At 37.1% G+C, this 21,028-nt stretch overlaps 1 pseudogene; it reads right to left on the minus strand.

Annotated features, from left to right (window-relative positions):
• Window positions 1-19,613, minus strand: part of LOC110448773 — a 25,961-nt pseudogene extending 6,348 nt beyond the window's left edge.
• Between the last annotated feature and the right edge of the window lie 1,415 nt (window positions 19,614-21,028).

Genomic DNA, 21,028 nt, shown 5'->3' on the forward strand with positions numbered 1-21,028 from the left:
CAAGTAAAAATAATTTCCTACAGAAAGTTGTCAAAATATACCCAAAAGTGTTATTTCCCTATATAAACTATAGTAAACTTTACCCCCTCCCCAAGGGAGAACTGATAGCTCGGGGGTCCTGAAATTTACAATTCAAGTAAAGCCCCTGATGATCTTTCTTTCCATGCAGAGAAAATGAGTGTAGTACCTCTGAGTCTGAAGAAGAAGATTTTTGAAATATTGGTTAATTTTCCCTTTGGGGCCCCGCCCTGGCATCAGGGGTTGGGGTAGGAATCCCAATTTTACAATTTTGAAGCCTCATCTACCAAGGATGATTCTGACCAAGTTTGAAAAAAAAACATCCACTGGTTCTTGAGAAGAAGTTGAAAATGTAAAAGTTTACGCACGACGCACGACGCACGACGCACGACGGACGACGGACGACGACGGACGAAAAGCGATTAGAATAGGTCACTTGAGCAAAGCTCAGGTGACCTAAAAAAAAACATCAGCACTAACATTGGCATATACATGATGAAGTGGACTATGTGGGCACCAGCATTTGGTTTGAGACTACAGTTTTGGGCATTTACAAATCTGTGTCTACACAACAAAAGCTAGCTTTTCATGGAGTCTACTTTTGTACTCAGCACATGTGTAAATATTGTGAAAAATCCACCGGGATGACTTATGCTAAAACGTGAGTATTTCTGTTACCGATTAGACGATATTTAATTTCAGACAGGTTTTAAGAAAAAAAAATCTTCTTGCGGGGGTCAAATTTTGGGTAAAAACTCATGATTTTTGCATATTTTGGTGTTTTTTGATGTGGTAACCATGGTTTTCCCAAGTCCCAAATCTGGGGAAAACAGTTTTTGAAAAAAAAAAAAAAATCTTCTGAACAAAATGAAATCAAAATGTAGTTTATAAATATGTATATATATGTAGGTGTGTTGTGCAGGTTGAATTCACTATCCATGTTTATGTGAGACATGCCCTTTATTTTTAGGGTCAAGCCATTTCTACTGTACACTGCTACCTTTTTTCTTTCATTTATTTATTCATTAATTTTTAAATACCAAATCCTAAAACTGTTCTTATTACTAAACCAACGAAACAAGAAAGAAAGGAAAACGTAATATCTGTCGGAATAATGTTTGTAAGTTTGTAATCAAAAACCAATGTCCCTGTCACTGTGTAGAAAATTCCGTAAAGTAATTGTTTAGCAAGATCGCGGAAGCAACATTATTTTAAATGAAAATGGCGCCTCCAACTGCACTTCGTTTTAATTATTTTTATAGTGAATTATTTTAAAAAAATTACCAGGATTATTTTAGGGATTATAGAGTATATACAGCCAAACTGTGTGCACTTTGCATAAATCCACGAAGCTGTTTATCCACAGAGACACACAATTTTCTTTTTCATCTTCGATACAAACGTATTAGCCTATAAATAATCCTACTCATTACTTCTAATTTTATTTCAAAACACAGACGACACTTATTAGACCATAATTAATCATAAGAATTTTGCACAAAAGAAAGCATGGCGTTGTAATTTTATCGCTGAGCAATTTCAGCCGATCAGAAGTTAGAATGCAAATACCGCGGTTTTCGACGTCATCACTCGTGTTACTATTGGGGAACCAGCAAAACAATAATTTCTTTAGTAATAAATATCATGAACTTAGATAAAATTCAACTATTGAGGAAATAGGCAAAAGATTAGATGGTTTTGTACCGTTTCTCACACCTCAGATGGAGATATCCCACGTCACACCCCGTGCTACATTTTTTCTATCTCGTCCGATCTGTCTGGTACCTTTACGTGACATTTCGCGGAATTGTCACACAGTGATGTATTCATCAACGCATTAACGGCTTGACTTTGACAATTTGCATTATAAATCTTCCGTTCTGTCGTTACATGTAATGTTGTGATATTGATAGATAACTGATGATGTAGATAACAAAAAAACAATCTCCATCTGACGGACAACATTTTTATGAGGATGCATTCAAATGTAGCTTTAGTTGTGTAGAAGCCATATGTATTTGAGGCCCCAAAATTGAATAGTTTTTTTTTAAATCTGAAAGGTGCGAGAAATAAAATCAATTAACTGTAACTGTGCAAGATTAGGTATCTCTGTCTCAGTCTCAGATTCTGTAACATCCCATCCATGGTTACAGAATCTTAACTCTCGAATGAGAAAACCTGATCTTGTTCAGTTACACTCAATAGATTGTATAAACTCTAAATTTCTACCATTGACAGTTAGGCAAAATATTAACTTGTTTCGTAATATATAACCTTTTCTAAAAAAAACAGGTGTTATTTAAATAATGAAAATAAGTAAAACTCACGACTGCCCTACTCCAGCTCGCTTTCTCGGCCGTTGTGGACACATAGTAGCCCTTTGCTGGAGATGAGATCCAGTCTGGGTCGCAGACACTTGGGGTAGGCGTAGTCGTAGTAGCTATAAATAGAATAAATGCCGAGTTTATTAAGGAACCATGTCCCACTGCACTGTTGATTTTCGTATATACATTTACCTCCCCTTTATTTGGTATTATATATAACTGTAGTGCGAATGGTCCAGGTTGACAAGGTAGCTCAGTCGGGTTGAGCTACAGTATAACAATATCACAACCACCAGGGTTCGTTTCCTGATCCCGTATTCATGAAACCGTTCTCGTGCTCAAGTATGGATTTTGTGCTCGAGTTTCGAATTTCTTGTTCCCGTTATAAATTAATAAGAAAATCTTGTTTGTCAATGATTTGGGAAAGCATTGAAGAGGGACTGAAATCCGGAAAAAATGTTTTAAATAATTACATTTGACGTTTTGATCGTTTGACATGATTTAAGCGACCAACAAGAAAAAAAGTTTCAGGACGTTTTCATGACTAGCGGCCAAGGTCTTGGCCGGCTGCGATGTTTTACGAGTAGAACGCTGTTGTTGAGTAATAGTTGTTTATTTTGTCTCTATTATTGTTTCATAAAAGTCCTGCATGGTATACTTTTCTTTTCACAAATGATTTATCAAAACAACAGCCATGCCAGAAAAATGTGTTTGCTATGCATAGTTTCAGCATTTTGCTAATGGTACGCGGATCCTTAAAACACATTAGTATTCAACATAATCACATTAGCCATGGACACACAACTGACAAACTTGTGTAAGTTAAGATTTAAAATAAGCTTTTTCATCAATGGACATTATTGATTCAACAATATCATTCATCTGAACATTTTTCTGCAAAATTTGCATTTTTCTTGCAATTTGTTGTAGACGCTAAGTCATTTTAAGCATTGAGCTGCTTTCAGTTGGCATTCATATTGCCTATGATGCATGCCCGTTTAAATAAGTTCAACTACTACTGACCATTTTTGTAGTTAGTTTATCTCATCGAAAATTGAATTACATCTAATTTTGTTTAGTACTTAGATCAAATAATGTATTTATCTTACATCCTTGTTCAATTAATAAGACAGACATCTGTCCAACGTAACAATTATGACGTCAGCAAATGACTCTCGGCATTCATAGCCTATATGAATGTCATATGAACATGTTAGGATTATGCAGTTGCAATGTGATATGATGGTAAATGTATACATGTGAATATCATATAGTAGAGTTTTGGTGGATTGGAAACTATCGGATTTAGCCGAGCGGTTCACAAACCAGTCTCCCATACAGATGACCGGGGTTTGATAGTAAATTTGTCGCAGCATAAAATATTCTCAGAAAGTATTCCATTCTGTCTACACTGCGGCAAAAAACCCGGTATAAAATGTTCTTGGGCGGTTTTTGCAGTATCAGTGTTGTAGCGAAAAAAGAACCACTGGAAGCACGATCTCACCACAAAACAGAACAACATGCAAACAAATGCTTTAATCATCACATGGCAAGCGTATTTATATAAATTTATCTTACCCGTCACAAAGAAGTAGGTCATCAAAGATCTGGGTCACATTGGAAATTTGTGAGAGCAGCCCAAGTGGAGGGTAACGAAACTAGGCCTGGGACGCATCTTTATCATACCCCGAGAAATGACGCCATCCTTATTTCTGCACACCTTCCATTGTATTGATTTAAGTCGCCGCTGTCAAAAAAAAATAACTTGCCTACCTTATTTATTAGTTGACCTATGATATGATATATATATATATATTATTCACTTTGGCTTGTATATGTGTGGTACCTATTGGAGATGTCTTATATCGGCTTGCCTGTTGTCCAATCCATTTGCGTTCTAAACAAAATAATTTGTTGAAATGAAATTAATCGGTTAAAAACATCCTACTATTTGGTCCGATTATGTACTCAGGACCCGATTCAGCAAGCAATAATGATCCTTTTTGTTTCATTAAACTTTCATCAGTCTAATGATTCAGCATACTGCAATAAAGCATTAATTCCTCAGTAGCACTAAAAATGTTTCATTAACTTAATGGTGACGTCGGGGTACATTCTCATTAGGCAACCAAAATGGACGGAAACCTCGCGTTTGTACATTTTGGGAGAGGAGCTTCTAAGGTAGGTAACTCTGTTCAAACATGAAAGTACATATTGTGAAAACATTCATGTAGCACAACCAATAAGTGTTAATATGTGATGTTTCGATGACTAGTATAGAATACTCTGTCACCTTCATCAGACAAATGACCAGTGAAGCGTATGCACACAAAGGTGTAAAATGTGTACGAGTTGTCCACGCAAATCGATGTCGATTCGGCTACGCTCTAAGCCTAGGTACTATAGATGTACCGAAATGACTCGATTCAGCTACCGCTACACTTTGTACTAGTACTAGTCATCGAAACGTCACACAAAACATTTAACGGTCGTGTCACATTAATCTTTTCACAATCCATATTTACTAACACGAGGAAAATGTTTAGAAATACCTGTAAGTGTACTTACTGTATTATGATTAAGACAACAAGAAATGTGATGTGGTGTAGAAAAGTTTTATTTTGGGGGAAACAACGATCTTCTTCTTCAGATTTTCTTTCGGCGCAAAATATATTTGAACATTTACTCATATTTTACAATATTTCATGCATTTTACTTTTAATACTTGACATTTTGTCTATCAAATAAAGTTTTTAGGTTGCATGAGCTTACTCTTCACACTGACGTCGAAGGTCATTTGAAGACGCTCTAGTTTGGTAGCGGCTTTCCTCCAATCGTCCAGTGGACAAGTAAGTTTCCATATACAGGAGCAAGCTGCTTTTTATTGGGTTGATTGCATGAAAAGATTTGAAATAACGCAATAGATTTTGCTCTGAAAAGATAGAAGATTATTTGTGTTTTGATCAAATTTGATTTCAGGTTTATGAGATCAAATTGTGTACCCTGTTTTTACGTGTCTGTCGTGTGTGTGGTCTCGTTCAACTAGACGCTTGACAACAAGAGTCTGGTTGAACGAGACTATCGTGTGTGTTATTGTTCATTCATTGATAAGATACAAAGGATATATAATACCTGAACGTCGTGGAAGAAAAAAGTCCCCTATCTCGAAATGGCTGAACCTCGTGTCTTAATACCTTTTAAAAATTAACTAAATCGAGACAGATAGATAAACATTATAACCAACCATCACCCGTTTGGTTTGCCTCTGTTTACATACCATGCAACATAAATAGGGTATATTAAACAAACATTTATTGTCCAAAAGGCGTCATATGTTCTTAACATTTTTCTGTCATCCTGGAGTGATAATCTTCATAAATAACCATGTATATGTACTAAAAGTTAGTAAAAAATCTATATTTAATTGTTAAAACTAACAGTGCAAGTTAAAAAGCTTTCATTTGTATTTTTTCTAGTATTGAGATCTTCAAAATTGACAATCTCTTCCGGCTGTCGTAACTAAAATGTCGGCGCTTCCTTAGAAACGATAGCCGGAAGAGATAGTCACTGGTGAAGATCTCAAAACCAGAAAAATATACTTTTGTTTTTCAAATCTCAATTGAAAGCTTTTTTACTTGCACTGTCAGCTTTTAAGTATGGCTTTGTATATCTCATTTCAGAGATTTATATGGATGTTGGCATTTAAAGGAAAATTACCACTGCTAATAAAAACACTGACGCATGTGTTTTATTAAAATGCGATGTAAATTCCTGTAAACAACTCGGATTTTCTATTTTAATTTATATTCCTGTTGGTAATCAAATCATGCTAAGGAAAGACGAAAAGATTAAGTTTTGGTTTTCTTACTCTCGGCTTCGAACGATAAGGCGAATCAGATTTCAGCTGGCGTGTGAGAAACTCTCGTATCATATCGAATCCTCGTATCACTGCCAAAAATAGTAATTTTATACATTGGACACTTCAATTTTCGCATGGATATTGCTTAAATGCATCTTGGAAAAAACCCACCGCAGAACTTTCCATGGAAGAAAAAAAAAAGTCAAGAACAGTGTTCTGTGTTTCTATGTCAAACACCGTAAGATTATAAAGTAACGAGGTCAGTCTGAGGTTTGAAAACACAACAAGGGAATTGAGAAATGTCAACAATACCGTAACTCGAAATTAAAAACAAACTAAGGCAAGTTATGGCCAAGAGTAAATAAATCGAAACCATTGAAATGTACAAGTAGAATTAATCAAGTTGTTCACCAAGACCTCTGAACTCGAGGCGTTCGTTCTATCTAAATAAGCCACCTGGTCAAAGACAGTGATATGGTACAGTAGCCCTAGTCATATGGTACAGTAGCCCTAGTCATATGGTACAGTAGCCCTAGTCATATGACTCAGTAGCCCTTGTCATATGACACAGTAGTCCTAGTCATATGATACAGTAGCCCTAGTCATATGACACAGTAGCCCTAGTCATATGGTACAGTAGCCCTTGTCATATGCCACACTAGCTCTAGTCACATGGTACAGTAGCCCTTGTCATATGACACAGTAGTCCTAGTCATACGACACAGTAGCCCTAGTATTATGACACAGTAGCCCTAGTCATATGACACAGTAGCCCTAGTCATAAGGCACAGTAGCCCTAGTCATATGGCACAGTAGTCCTAGTCATATGGCACTGTAGCCCTAGTCATATGGCACAGTAGCTCTAGTCATATGGCACAGTATTCCTAGTCATATGGCACAGTAGCCCTAGTCATATTGTACATTAGCCCTAGTCATATGGCACAGTAGCCCTAGTCATATGATACAGTAGCCCTAGTCATATGACACAGTAGACCTAGTCATAAGGTACAGTAGCCCTAGTCATATGACACAGTAGACCTAGTCATAAGGTACAGTAGCCCTAGTCATATGACACAGTAGTCCTAGTCATATGTGACAGTAGCCCTAGTCATATGACACAGTAGTCCTAGTCATATTGTACAGTAGCCCTAGTCATATGGCACAGTAGCTCTAGTCACATGGAACAGTAGCCCTATTCATATGGCACAGTAGGACTATTCATATGTCACAGTAGCTCTAGTCATATGGCACAGAAGTTCTAGTCATATGACACAGTAGCCCTAGTCACATGGTACAGTAGCCCTAGTCATATGACACAGTAGCTCTAGTCATATGACACAGTAGCCCTAGTCACATGGCACAGTAGCCCTAGTCATATGACCCAGTAGCGCTATCCATATGGCACAGTAGCTCTAGTCATATGACACAGTAGCCCTAGTCACATGGTACAGTAGCCCTAGTCATATGACACAATAGCCCTAGTCATATGGCACAGTAGCCCTAGTCATATGACACAGTAGTCCTAGTCATACGACACAGCAGCCCTAGTATTATGACACAGTAGCCCTAGTCATATGACACAGTAGACCTAGTCATAAGGTACAGTAGCCCTAGTCATATGACACAGTAGACCTAGTCATAAGGTACAGTAGCCCTAGTCATATGACACAGTAGCCCTAGCCATATGGCACAGTAGTTCTAGTCATATGACACACTAGCCCTAGCCATATCACACAGAAGCCCTAGTCTTATGACACAGTAGCCCTAGTCATATGGCACAGTAGCGCTATCCATATGTCACAGTAGCTCTAGTCATATGACACAGTAGCCCTAGTCATAAGGCACAGTAGCCCTAGTCATATGGCACAGTAGTTCTAGTCATATGACACAGTAGCCCTAGTCACATGGCACAGTAGCCCTTGTCATATGACAAAGTAGCCCTAGTCATATGGCACAGTAGCCCTAGGCATATGACACAGTAGCCCTAGTCATATGGTACAGTAGCCCTAGTAATATGACACAGTAGCCCTAGCCATATGGCACAGTAGTTCTAGTCATATGACACACTAGCCCTAGCCATATCACACAGAAGCCCTAGTCTTATGACACAGTAGCCCTAGTCATATGGCACAGTAGCTCTAGTCACATGGAACAGTAGCCCTATTCATATGGCACAGTAGCCCTATTCATATGTCACAGTAGCCCTAGTCATATGACACAGTAGCGCTATCCATATGGCACAGTAGCTCTAGTCATATGACACAGTAGCCCTAGTCATATGGCACAGTAGCTCTAGTCACATGGCACAGTAGCCCTATTCATATGGCACAGTAGCACTATTCATATGTCACAGTAGCTCTAGTCATATGGCACAGTAGTTCTAGTCATATGACACAGTAGCCCTAGCCATATCACACATAAGCCCTAGTCATATGACACAGAAGCCCTAGTCATATGACACAGTAGCCCAAGTCATATGGTACAGTAGCCCTAGTCATATGGCACAGTAGCCCTAGTCATATGGTACATTAGCCCTAGTCATATGGCACAGTAGCCCTAGTCATATGACACAGCAGCCCTTGTCATATGGCACAGTAGACCTAGTCATATGACACAGTAGCCCTATTCATATGGCACAGTAGCACTATTCATATGTCACAGTAGCTCTAGTCATATGACACTGTAGCCCTAGTCATATGTCACAGAAGCCCTAGTCAAATGGCACAGTAGCCCTAATCATATGGCACAGTAGCGCTATCCATATGGCACAGTAGCTCTAGTCATATGGCACAGGAGCCCTAGTCATATGGTACAGTAGCCCGAGTCATATGACACAGTATCCCAAGTCATATGGTACAGTAGCCCGAGTCATATGACACAGTAGGCCTAGTCATATGGCACAATAGCGCTATCCATATGGCACAGTAGCCCCAGTCATATGGCACAGTAGCTCTATTCATATGGCACAGTAGCGCTATCCATATGGCACAGTAGCCATAGTCATATGACACAGTATCCCAAGTCATATGGTACAGTAGCCCTTGTCATATGACACAGTAGTCCTAGTCATAAAACACAGTAGCCCTAGTCATAGCAGACAGTAGCCCTTGTCATATGGCACAGTAGTCCTAGTCATAAAACACAGTAGCCCTAGTCATATCACACAGAAGCCCTAGTCATATGACACAGTAGCCCTAGTCATATGGCACAGTAGCCCTAGTCATAGGAAATAAATAGATCTGACAAGATCAGAAGAAAACTACAGCGGAATTCTTTAGCATTTCGCCTGCAGTAAGACGTGATTACTTACTCGTCGATTTAGATTAATTTGAATCGATATGCATTAGATGATAGCAACAATATAATTATATTCATATATAATAACAACATTTTTTTATGACGATGTTAAGGCGTGTGAGCGCACACAAACTTAATGTATACATGCCCACACATATCATAAACACATATATCTATCATACATACATACACGTACGTACGTACCTACCCATCCACATACATACATTACATTTACTTGCACATATGCGTATGCATGCATGCATGCATAATTACGCACCAACGTTAAACATAAATGCATGCACTCGAGCAACGCAGACTCCAAAATTATTTGAAATAGCATGTATACATTAATAATAATAGCAGCATAATATTATTACCTTTATGTTGTTGAAATCGCCTTGACTTGATTCATCGACATATTATAATAATTTGACAATTATTTGATACTGAAGGGTTAATGCGTAGTTGTCTGATGGCAGTGTATAAGGTACATTCAATCAGGAAATGAGGAGAATTTTCGATGCTACCTCATACGCATAGAGGGGATTTAACAATGTTTTTCCTATATTTATGTTCATCAAGAGAGCTGTTTGACACGCGTAGTCTAGCATGATAGATTTGTCCTAATCGTGAGCCATATCAGTAGTGTTTTGGTGGAGTTTTTTGGTTGTTGCGTTTAATATGTGATATTAATTGATAAATGGAGGGTTTCTCCGGACATTTACTGTAATAGAGTTTCAGCATGTGATAACAGAGGGCAAGACAGATATTTGTTACACATTAGAATGACAATCAATGAGAGCGACATTTGTAACATCAGAATGTCTCGTTGTATGGCTTTATATTCCAGTAACTGATTGTAGTACAAGACGGTTGAGGTATTGAGGGGTATTTTGTTAGAACATTTTATGGAAAACAATTAGTTTGGTTTGATGTCTACGTTCCTAGCTGCCTCAGTATTAATTTGTTCCAGTTTAGCACTATATTCTCGGTAATATTATCCCTCTCTACGTCAGCATATTCAATAATAGGTATAATAAATGAAAAGTAAATAGTTTGTAATGTATTTGGATCAACTTTGAAGTTTAGAGAACGTAGAATATTGATTCTGACTGAGGCTTTATTAATAACGTAGTTTACATATTTGATCCAACTACCATCATTCGAAATAAATACTCCAAGGTGCTTGTGTACTTCAACATTTGTTCTTTCTTCATTATTCATGTACAATGGTTGGTGATAAGGACTTAAACATACTTTCTGTTTTTTTAAGGATTGAAGCTAACTAACCACGATTTCTACCAGTTTGTTAGTGTTTGTAGATCTGCTTGAAGAGCGGATACTGGCATAGTTGGGTTATCGACTATCGTGTATAGTGATGTATCGTCTGCAAAAATTTAATAATATAATTTATGTTGTTAACGATATCGTTTATGTAGATAAGAAATAAAAGCGGGCCGAATATTGACCCTTGAGGGACCCTGCTTAAATTCAACCCAAGCAGAATGTGCATTATTAATAAAAAAAAATCTTTGTTTTCTATCAGTTATATATATTCTAAACTATTTGAGAAGGGACCCAGCGATACCTATTTGGGATAATTTGTACAGAAGGCCATCATGTCCACACTCTGTCTAATGCCTTGCTGATGTCGGAGAAAATAACTCTCATTTCTCTCCTTGTGTCTAAAGCGTTCATAAAAATCGTTTGAAATACCGAGTAATTGGTTAACAGCTGCGTACCCTTGCCAGAAACCTGACTGATTATTAGTGAGCATTTGGTGTAGTTTTTAATATCGTTTCGGTTATCTTTTATTGTGAGCAGCTAAAATATTTGCCTTTTTTCTACAATTTCGGGAGAATTCCAACAGATAGCAAGTAGTAATTGTAATGGTTGACCATAACAGAAGTCCCCTAAAATACCCCCACAGTTGTAAAGATGCACAAGAAAAGGATCGCGATGCCATGAAACACCTACACACAACTGTACTAAATTTTAGTGAAATCGAACAATATCTTAATTTTGACCAATTAGAAGCCTTTGTGTGATTGCTATGGCAACGAAACATATATGTTTGAATTTACAGTCCTTTAATACCCCTATATACCAATTTCCATCAAAATCGAACTATATCTAAATTTCGACCAAACAGAAGCATCCGCGCCGTGTGGTTGCTTTGGCAACGATCTGAAAATAAAGACTTGAATGCACAACAACATATGCCAATTATTAATCGTGTGATGTTTCATCAAGATATGCTCTACTTTTTTTCGAGAAAATGGTCGGACAAGTTCACGGCGAAGAAGAATAACGAGAATTGCAATTGCGAGCAATAGCGGAAGTCAACCCTCCCCTGCCAAGTACTACTATCTCAACCCAGCTCCAACAACCTTGGCACCATGAGAAAAAACAAGTGACCGGTGTCCAATGATATACCTAATTACCAAACTTCATGAAAATCAGACAATATTTAAATTTTGACGAATAAGAGGCCAGGAGATGGCAGCCATTAAATTTTTTACAAAACAAACATCGCAGTAGTGTTTGTAGTGCCATACAACACCTACATACCGAATTCGACGAAATTAAAATTTCGACCAATCAGAAGCCTGCACTCGAATGCCATTTTGTATCCAAAGTTGTTTTTTTTGTCGAAAACAAGCGCTGTGACGTTAGCATCCCTTTAACCGAGTTTCATTATGTTCCATCAAATAGAAGGAATGTTATTTTTGGATATGATTTCGGCTAATCAGATGCAACGGCGGCAATTTTTGATGGTTGACCCGGAAAAAAGAGTAAGATGCACACCTACATGTACATATCGTATTGATTATGTATGCAAATATGATAAGAATCCCATTAGTAGTTCCTGAGATTAGTCGCGGAGAAAAAAGCGGCGGAAAAATGGCGAGCAATTGCGGAAGTCACCCCTCCCCTACGAAGTACGAAGCCCTTTTGGTTTTTTTACACAAAACCAACACCGCAGTTGTGTTCGTAGTGACATACTACACCTACATACAAAATTTCATCAAAATTGTACGATATAAAAATCTCGACCAATCAGAAGCCAGAAAATGACAGCCATTTTTTTCTTTTTTACAAAACGAACACCGCAGTTGTGTTCGTAGTGCCATACTATACCTATATACTAAATTTCATCAATATTGGACGATATTTTTATTTCGACCAATCAGAAGCCTGCATTTGGCCGCCATTTTGAATCCAAAGTCAATTAATTTTTTGTCGAAAACGAGCGCTGTGACGTCATAATCCCTTTCACTGAGTTTCATTATGTTAGTTGAAATGAAACGAATGTTATTACTGGTGACATGATTTCGCGTTGAATTTTTGACCAATCAGAGTCCAGGAAATGACAGCCATTTTGTATTTTAAAAAACAAACACCACAGTTTTGTTCGTAGTGCCATACTACATCTACATACCAAATTGCATCAAAATTGAAGATTTAAATTTCGACCAATCAGAAACCTGCATTTTGCCTCCATTTTGAATCCAAAGTGAAATATTTTTTGTCGAAAACGATCGGTGTGACGTTATCATCCTTTTCACTAAGTTTCATTATGTTCCGTCAAATAGAACTATTGTTATAACTGGATATGATTTCGGCCAATCAGAGCAGCGTCGGCCATCTTGGATGGTTTACGCGAAAAAATAAGAGTCAGAGGCACAACTACAAATTGTACTGATTATATGTATGCAAAGTATGATAAGAACCCCATTTGTAGTTCCTGAGATTAAGCAAGGATAAAAGCGGTGGAAGAATGATAATAATAAATAAGAAACGGAACAATAACAACAAGTCACCCGACTTCGTTCGGGGTGACTTAACTAGGAATTGTTGGCTAACAATTTGACGGGGTTTCCACTGTAAGGACTGATTTGGCCTTTTTATAATAACCGGTGCAAGTCTACAGTAGCTGACTTAGTAGTGGGGGATTCCCGGAGTGCGAAATTTAAAGCAAATATTCAAGAAAATATTAAACTCTATTCAAGTCTTAATATTCTCTAGACCTTTTTTGAATTAAAATGTGTCTGGCCATCGACTTGCTGTCTATCGCTTACTTTTCTTTATTTTGCATTTATGAAGGTTTGTTTGTGATAGCAACCCCCCCCCCCCCCCCCCCCCCCCCCCCCCCCCNGTGAGCTTCTTTAGTCCAAATCACGCGGTGTGATCACGCCAAGCCGGAGTTTTTCAAACAAATAATCTCAACGGATACTCTAAGTTCAGCCACATTTATTTTCCACGTTGGCATTTTGATTTCGCCATTGACTGAGATGCCACGCTTAACGCAAATTCAGAGGGGAAGAGCAATTGCGATGTTGATGGATGGTCATAGCCAAACTGCTGTCGCACGGCAGTTTGGTGTTGGCCCGTGTACAATTAACCGTCTCTGTACACGTTTCCGTGCAACTGGGTTAGTTTCCGATCGTCCCAGGAGCGGTCGTCCGCGTGTAACGACCGCACGACAAGACAGGGCCAGGAACCGCTTGCGTGCCGAGAGAATCATTACGTTGCCAAAGTCTGTCGTGATTTTCTCACAGCAAACAACGTTCATCCTCTGGAATTGCCCCCATATAGCCCCGACTTGTCTCCCATTGAGCATTTGTGGGATGAGCTGGACAGGCGTAACAGGAAACGTCAACCCTCCCAAACTAATCGCGCCCAGTTGATCGCAGCATTAATACAAGAATGGAACAACATTCCCTTAAGGCGAATAAATGTTCTCATGAATTCAGAATTCAATGCATAGGAGAATCCGTGCAGGAATTCGTGCAAAAGGTGCCCACACCAGGTACTGAAGTGTCATTTTGTTAATTTGCGGGTATCCCACTTTGAGTATCTACTGATGACACGAGTGACGTCACACAGACGTTTCTTCTACAGTATTGTAAAGAGTAGACTTCATATTGATATAAAATTTTGTACAAATTTCCCAAAATATAATAGGCTATTGATTGCATAATTTAATTGTGCGTTTCTTTTTTTTGTTCAGTATACATCCGTCGCGAACATGAAATTATTTAAACCATAAATTTGCACCAACAAAAGGGATAAAGATAAAGTTTGACTTCCTTTCAAATACGCATGATTATATACCGGAAATTACTTGTTTTGTTCATTCACAATAATGACTTATAATTTGTCGTAGTCGGTTCACTGCTAGAGAATAAAAACATTATGACCTTATCAAATGTGCTGACAAAGCAAACCCCAGTCAAACGACATGGCATGTGTCATTTCATTGTAACGTTACAAAACAACCAAATATTTTATTCTGTTTTATTCGCATCATCAAAATAATCTTTCTCTTTTTGAGATTGAAAGACCACAATTCCCGTACAAAATTAATAGTTCTTTTATTGTGAGGTAAGACTTGCCCATCAATAGCAGTCTAATTGTGTATAGGTACTTCACCATACCTATACTTATGTCTAATAAATATCTCCTCCGTTATTTGTCTGTGACGTCATAATTCCAATTTGCCAACTCATCCCCACGAATTTGTGATTGCTTGATTGATTGATTGATAGGTTTTACGTCCGCTTCACTACCGACTGTTTCGGTTATCCAGCAGACGAAGAACAGAAAGGAAAATGAGTAGAAGGGATACATTTTGGATACAATTTTCACTATCCTCTGTGTCGGCGTTTTCGCGCCTACTCTTTTTCGAAAAACCCAGAGGGATTTTTTCCGTGCGAGATTGGACAGTTCTCACACGGGTCACATTTATAGTCCTATTCGACGGACTGTATATAAGTGGTTACTGTCATGCATGTGCTGTTTTTTTGTTGTCCGTTCCATGTACTCCTCTCCTCATCATTCGTCACTGAGAATAAACATGACTAAACTTGTACCAATGTCATCTTTCTTATAAACCTCGACTTGTCTTTCACTTATTTCTGCTCATCGTTGCGACATTTATGATTTTTAGGGAATAGTGTTATTATTAGTATGGGTAAAGAGGAAAAACGGGGATGGTGTGTGGAGGTGGGGGGGGGGGGCTGATTAGTGTTATAGTTGGGTTATAACCTGGATGGGGGCTGGTGGGGATGGAGATTGAAAGATGTGCTGGGTGTCAAGAGATGTGTAGAAGGATTTATGGGTTATATTAAATAATGGTAGTCTGGACCGGAGTGGTGTTGGGGATGGTTTGTGGGAGGGGGGAGGGGTTGTGAATGCATACACTTCCAAAATAGCATTTTCTTATCGACTGTGACGTCAAATCATGAACTAATTATTGTCCAAATATTAAGTTCTCCTCAATCTTAAATCAATATTCATGTAAATGAAAATTTGCTGTTTAAAAATGAAAAACATACTTTTGTATAGCATATATCTTACCATCTTTACCAATGTCTCCTCCACCGAGTAGCTCGCGTAGATCTGCCTGCTCATTTCGCAAAATGCGCAATCTATTTTCAAACCAGGAGAGAATCTTTGAGAAGCCATTGAGTTTGTCCGATACGGATCGTTTGAAGTCGTCAACTTCCGTCTCGTTACACTCACACTGATGGTCAGGATCTGCGAATCTTTCGATCGCATCGACTTTCCTTTGCAATTGATATAGTTTCTTGTTTAGATTGAAATAAGTTCCGTCTAAAATAGTGATAGCGTTACTGGTTAGCCTTTCATCCTCAGTTCTCTTCCCTGAATCATTGTCATCCATATTTACTAGATCGTACAGGTGTTTGTATAGAATGAAGATAAGTTTGCTTCCTCGTGGTTGTAATATAATTCATAGTCACGTGATAAGTCATAAACGTCACATATTCATATTTCGCTTAGACACGCGATAGCTTACTTTGAAGTCACATATGGACAGCTATCACTAAACATGTTGGAAGAGATTTACAGTAACGTATTACCTAGTAATTATTTACTTTTTATTTTTTATATCGAATCTTTTTGCATGTGACACAGAAAGCAATCAACAATCACCACAGACTAACGTAACCCCCCCCCCCCCAAGAGATAATTTATTTAAACTGATATTCATGAATCAGGAGGGGGATAACCCGAGGTAATATGTAAATCATGATACTGTTGCAAATATCGAACTGTTGCAAATATCGAATTTGTAATACTGGCTCCACTACGCGTATACAATACACTTCCGCAAATCTCCGTACAGACATGGATGACTTCTTCATGATATAAGTTACGTTTACTTATGGTACAGGATCGGTTTAACCTCTACACCATACTCTAAATATAAATATAAATATTTCATGATACAGTTATGCGGTATTTCACTGGCAAAAAAGTAATAATTTATAATAGTGTACAACATTTGATAATGCACCCTGTCAAGCTAGAATAAGCTACCCTAAAGCATAGATATACAATTAATACAATCAATACAATTAGCATATATCATTTATCAATACAATTTTGAGGATTTCGCAGGAGCTGTCTGATCAGGCGCTAACTATTAGTTCTATGCCACCTGACTAATATCTTCTTATGTGTGTATGCCTGCGTATGTACAGGAGATGTATTGTGTTCTATTTGTATTGGGACATTCATAGTACCACCTTAATCAAATGCTACATCACAGATACCGCAACATCGACCCAGATCATTTTATACTCCACCTGGATTGTTGGAGTGATGTCCTATCTTAATCAAATCTATTCCAAAATGTGTTTTTGGTGACGTCACTATACTCTATTGTTAGTAATTCTATATATTCCCCACTCGTGAAAAAGAGACAAACTATTGCTTGCTGTGGAAATTTATTTTTCGAGTTTCCTCTTTTATGATATATATGTATCATATTTCATTTGACACACTGCTTAACAATGAAATCAAATACAGTATATAAAGATGAAATGCACGTATATAGACATGATGAAATATATATTACCAATGTGGTTTTACTTTTTATGATAGAATAAACGTATACAATAGACCACTATATTGATGCTTGTATCGTTAAAAATGCAGATTTCTGAATAATCACTATAAATTGGCACAAGCATATTTTTGTTATAATTTGTGCGAACCATAATAATGATATAAAGTCAATGTTACCTGTCAAAATTTGTTCCATGTTTGTTTCGATCTGATTTTCAGAATCGCTGATAATTTCTGCGCAAAGTCCCAGTAGTCTGTTTGCAGGACGTTCCAAACTGTCGGATACATATATATCCAATATAGGTCTAATATTTTCCAGCATCTTTCGCTCCGCTAACGCATTTCGCACACCATCCTTTGAAATATATTGAGAGAAAGCTGACACAAAAAAGAACAATAAAAGTTTGCACATTTTCTTTTACAGTTTTGTCGCTTAAAAACCTGTAAGCTTACATGCATTATGTAATAGGTTAAATTGCACTATATGACTTGACCAATTTAAAAAAAACAACATAAAATACACAGACTTGTATAACTCCGCATAAATGTTCATAACAAAATAGAATGTCAGACTAAACTTGACATTTAATTGTTGAATGTTTAATTAGCGACTCAAACAAAAGTGGTCTCGTCCAATTATGACAATTAAAGATATTGCAACATAACAAGAAACCGTTATTGAACTATGAACACGTGTTACTTGCAATGGTTTGGTTTTGGTTTAGTATTGTTTAACGTCCTATCAACAGTTATGGTTATTTAAGGACGGATTCCCCCGTATGCAAGATGCATGCGTGGAGTGTATGCGTTTGTGTTTTGGGAGGATGCGACATGTTCGTGATTGTCTCCTTGTGATAGCGCGGAACTGATGCCGACATTATAGTGCTACCTCTCTGATACATACTGCCGAAGACACCCTGCAGGACACCCCAGTCGGTCACATTATACTGACAACGGGCGAACCAGTCGTCCTACTCCTAAATTGCTGAGCATTAGGCAGGATAAGAAACTACCATTTTTACAGACTCTGGTATATCTCGGCCAGGGGACAGATCCCAAAGCCTTCCTTACAGGGGCGAACACTCAACTACATGTAAAGGCCAAAAGTGAGGCATTGTCAAGGGAGACATTAGGAAGAAGAATGTTGTTTAGAAAGAAGAGAAAAGATAAGATCCCTAATTTAGTCGCAGTTACTTTACCGTAATAAACATATATTTATTTAATCAAACTGTGTTGTTTACGTAACCATTATGAAAACAAGGTTGTTCATTTAACTGTTTTTACCGAACCATTCTTGAAAAGAGGTTGTTTATTTAACAGAGTTGTTAACCCAACCATGATGTAAACAACATTATTCTAATTCACAAAATACAAGTCTGTGTAGTATTGGTCCGATGCATGCAACTACCATCGATATTGCGTCATTACAGCAATATGTTTATATCTCATAAGTACACTAATTATCAAGCTAGTGTCGCCACTTAAACTCTGACGCGTAAAGTGATACGGATTGTTTTATCTTAAAGAGCTGTTTATTATTTTTAAGTGTGCTTTTTATGTGAGAATCGAAACAAAGGGCTCAAAATTGCAAGAATAGTAACAAAAGCATAGTTCAAACCAACACAGTATTACTTGTTTGCTGGCAGATAATCCTATGGTTGTGCCAAAGCCAAGAAATCATGAAACAAACACTCGCTAAAGCGACCGGATACAACTTGCTTTTTTGGTACACGTAAGCTGTTTATCGATAGACATTTGTAGATATCGATTATAACTTATAATATATAAGCAAATAATAAGTATCCGTCGTTCAGATCATCACGTCGGAAAAAATGTAACTCGCCCATTTGTATTCTTCAATCCTGAAAAGCAGTATGAAAAAAAAATCACAACAAGTAAATACATATCTAGACCATTTGCTTTATATTTCCGATTAAAAAACGACCCCATCAGCGAAAAATATATTCTTTAATTATTTTCGATCAGACAGTCATACATTTTTCACATATTTCCGTGATGGTTAATCAATAAATGTATAACCGTTTAAGAATGATCTTTACGGACGAAGAAATAATTAAAAAGGAAAAATATGTCTTTAGTACCTTCAGCTCGTTAAAAAGATTCTTCAGTGGTATTGTCGACATTTTTATTTCTTTTTAAATTATGAAAGTGTTATAAATGAAATATAAATGATACGAGGCTAGATCAGGGTTCTAACTTTTGACCCCAATAATCATTCTGTCGTTCTTACCAACCGAGATAAAAGAACCTAGTCAACAGCAGTACATGTAACATGACCAAGTCATACTACAGGTATACTAAACTGAGGTGGTAACTATATGAACGAAAAACTACAGTGTTAGTATCTAGTACATTGCCTGCAGCGGGGCAGATATCCTAAATTACAACTACACGAAAACATAGTCAAACTTCCTTTTCAAAGAAAAGAAAAACATTACTTTTGGTTTTACTCCTCACTATTTTAACCAATACTCTTCTCTTTATTGAATTCATATTATTAAATTCAAATGTGTTACCCCTTTTCTATTGGGGTTGTTTGAGTTCAGAGAGTCCATACGTGGGCATCAGAACTGATTCTCGAATATAGGTCCTCATTTTGTCATTGTGATGATATTTTTTATATCTTGTCATTCAGACAGGACTTTTCCCACACGATACCCTGTGTCAGATGTTTTCCCTTAATTTTCATGAATTTCGATCTTTAGAAAAGTACTGGATTATTTTTAATGAAATGATCAGTTAATTTTGTATATAATGTACCGTGTCATTATTCAAAAGTGATTTTTATTGATATTAGGTTTACGGCCAACCTCGAAGTTTAAGAAATCAAAATGTACAGTCTACCACCTTGTATCGTAAAAGATGATCGTAAAACACACACATGGCTGATTGCACATTCAAAAACATGGAAGTAGATACGGTATATAAGAAATGAATTACACTGCAGCATACAGCTGATTTGTCCTTCTGGGACTCATCAGTGATTTAAGGAACCAAACACATGGAAATCATAAATATTTCTTTATTCCATCTTTGTTACAATTCGATTCATTCAATGAAAGTGAAGAATATGTAAAGTTCTTAATCTGCATATTAGTTTAAGTTAACTTATAATGATAAACATTTCCTATCTCTTCTAAACACAGGTTTACCAACTTATCATCATTTTTCTATGGGTAGAATGTAAGTTAGATGTAGGAATACAATATAATTTTTCTCTATCGTTCTTAAAATGTTCATTTTATTAAAAACTGCAATATATCTATTTTGAATTAACTGGTCATACAGCTTTTGTTTAAGAACTTTTTTTTAGCTAATTTTCACTGACGGTACACATTGTTTATGTCCGCTCAGAATCCAATAATATTATCGTTAATTTAAAAAAAAAAAAAAAGATGACTATACTTTTACATGTCATTTTAATTCTGATATTTATAACACAGTGTGAATTAAATACAGCCAGTTTATAATGTAATAATTTTTGGTAAGTAAATCATTCTAATTAATTGATCAATTACACTTTTAAAGACAAAACTTTAAACTTTATGTGCACGCATGCTTTTATGAATGTTTTATAATCATTAACAGTATAGCCGTATGAAGCATCAACATATGTATTTTTTCACAAATT

Source organism: Mizuhopecten yessoensis, unplaced genomic scaffold (assembly GCF_002113885.1).
Source record: "Mizuhopecten yessoensis strain PY_sf001 unplaced genomic scaffold, ASM211388v2 scaffold4259, whole genome shotgun sequence".
Taxonomy (NCBI): domain Eukaryota; kingdom Metazoa; phylum Mollusca; class Bivalvia; order Pectinida; family Pectinidae; genus Mizuhopecten; species Mizuhopecten yessoensis.